At 43.7% G+C, this 2,884-nt stretch overlaps 1 protein-coding gene across 1 annotated transcript in view; it reads right to left on the bottom strand.

Moving 5' to 3' along the window:
- Positions 1–2,884, bottom strand: part of zgc:165508 (uncharacterized protein LOC100101652 homolog) — a 45,693-nt gene that overhangs the window by 21,044 nt on the left and 21,765 nt on the right. The gene's annotated exons all lie outside the window — the stretch shown is intronic.

The raw sequence follows: 2,884 nt of genomic DNA on the forward strand, positions 1-2,884 counted from the left end.
GGCCATCTTTGTGAAAAGAAATCGTCCATCGTTAAACAGGGGTGGAGGCCTACGTGTGCAATTGTCCCCCTCTTACAATGCTGTGATTGCTAGTATCACTCAGCCCTCTGTGAATAGTAAACAGCCATCAGTGTGCTAATGATCCATCGTTAGGCTGATGGTCCTGCTTGAGCATGTGATCAGCTGGTTTTGGTTGTCAGCAGCAAAACTGGTTGATCCACTCTAAGGTGCTATTTAAGAGACTGAGCTGAATACAGCACCTCAGACCGAGGAAGTTTAACATTTTTAGATTTTTCTACCTGGATTATTGAGCATGCATCAGGACAGGCTTTATATGATAAAACAGGCTCAAGTCATTGCTGATTTATTTCAGTGAGACTCCCTTAACACTAAATCACGACCTTGCTATACTCAAGAGCTACATAGCCTATTGAATGTGGTTGAATCTCAGGAAACTTGGAAAACGTCATTTAATGTTAAGGTAATCATGATATCTCATAACAATCATAACAGCAAGGAGCTGTACAAGAAAAAGCTGGAGAGCAAGCTCCAGCAGAACAATATCAGAGAGGTGTGGTCAGGGATGAAAAAGATCACAGGCTTCAAGCAGAAGGAGGATCAGTAAGATGGAAGCCTGGACAGAGCCAATGAACTGAACACATTCTTCAATAGGTTCAGTTCAGGAACAAGCTCAGCATCCTCCTCTCGTGCCCACAGTCAAACATACATACCACCCTCCATTGACCCAAGGTTGTCCTGTCACACCTCAAATATTGTATCTACCACCTCAGTCATGTACCCTTCTTCTTCTACATGTTGATCTTCAACCAAATCAGAAGATGCTGATACGTCCTTTGCCTCCACCCTCTGAGTCTCTAGAAGTCATGTGAGGACGCAGCTGGAAAGACTGAACTGGATTAAGGCTGCAGGTCCAGATGTTGTCAGTCCCAGAGTCCAGAAGGTCTGTGCAGAGCAGCTCTGTGGGGTTCTGCAGCACCTCTTCAACCTTAGCCTGACTCAGGAGAAGGTTCCAGTGTTGTGGAAAACATCCTGCCTTGTTCCATTACGAAATACCTCCAGATGCAGGAAGAGAGCCACCTGCATCATGAAGGACCCCACTCACCCAGCACACACACTTTTTGCCCCGCTCCCCTCAGGAAGGAGGTTGAGGAGCATTAAGTGTAGAACCACTAGACTGAGGAACAGCATCTACCCTGAGGCTGTTAGACTCATGAATCTCTAACCAGAATAATCACTGTGAAAAAAATCACATCATGTTGCTGCTGATCTGTTTCAATGTCGCTGCTGATCTGTTTCAATGTTGGTGTGTTCATGCGTGCTCATCTGCTTACACAGACTCGTGTTCAGGTTAGCGCTGATGTTCGACGTGATGTTTTTATGCTATTAGTGCTTGTGTATATTTATTTGATGTTTTTCTTAGTAATTGTCTTGGATGTTATCATTGTTTTTCTTTTAAATTTTATTGTTGGATGTAACTGGGACCCTGTGTACATAATTTCACTCCACCACATGTACCACATGAGGTGCGAATGACAATAAAGAATCTCTGACTCTGACTCTGAAATAAACCTCACCCATCAGTCCTCAATGACCTGTTGCCCTGACATCCCACATCATGAAGGTCCTAGAGAGAATTATGTTGGCCCACCTGACTAAACAAACAAGCACATATCAGGACCCACTGCAGTTTGCTTATCGGCATGGACTTGGAGTTGAAGATGCCATCATACACCTGCTTTAGCAAACTCACTGTCATCTATAAAAGGCAGACAGCACTGTGAGAGTCGTGTTCTTTGATTTCTCCAGTGCATTTAACACAATCCAGCCTGATTTGTTTTGTCAGAAACTCCAGAAGACTCAGGTGGAGGCCTCAACAATCACCTGGCAAACAGACCACAGTTTGTGAGACTGAAGGGCTGTGTGTCTAACCAGGTAGTCAGTAGCTCAGGAGCACCACAGGGGACTGTACTCTCACCATTCCTTTTCACTCTGTACACCTCAGATTTCCAGTAGGAAACAGACTCCCGTCATCTGCTGAAATATTCAGATGACTGCAGTGGTTGGGTGTGTCAGAGATGGGCAAGAAGCTGAGTACAGGGAACTGGTGGACCGCTTTGTGACATGATGTGGAAACAATAATCTCATCTTGAATGTGGACAAAACAAAGGAGATGATTGTAGATTTCAGGAGAAACAGGAACAGGTCCAAGTCTATTTCCATCATGGGAGAAGAAGTGGAGGTGGTGAAGACATATAAATACCTTGGGGTTCACCTGGACAACAGACTGGACTGGAGATGCAACAGTGAATCTGTCTACAAGAAGGGACAGAGCAGACTGTACTTCTTGAGGAAGCTGAAGTCCTTCAGTATTTGCAGTAAGATGCTACATATCTTCTATACGTAAATGGTTAATGGTAAATGGACTGCACTTATATAGCGCTTTTCTATCTTTTCAAGATACTCAAAGCGCCTTAAAATACAATCTGTGCCCTCATTTACCCATTCATACAGCACTCTACTATTTCTGTACAAAGAATAATCAGTGCTTTATCACATTCATACACTGATGAAACACACATCGGAGGCAATGTGGGGGTTCAGTGTCTTGCCCAGGGACACTTTGGCAACAAACAAAAAAAGAAAAAAAAAAAAGAAAAAAAATGTAGAAACGTTTCATCTCTCATCTGAGAGACTTCCTCAGTCTGAGGTGCTGTATTCAGCTCAGTCTCTTAAATAGCACCTTCTCAGAGTGGATCAACCAGTTTGCTGCTGACAACCAAAACCAGCTGCTCACATGGTCAAGAAGGACCATCAGACTAACAATGGATCATTAGCACACTGATGGCTGTTTACTATTCACAGA

Source organism: Nematolebias whitei, chromosome 6, assembly GCF_014905685.2.
Source record: "Nematolebias whitei isolate Nwh7 chromosome 6, NemWhi1, whole genome shotgun sequence".
Classification (NCBI taxonomy): domain Eukaryota; kingdom Metazoa; phylum Chordata; class Actinopteri; order Cyprinodontiformes; family Rivulidae; genus Nematolebias; species Nematolebias whitei.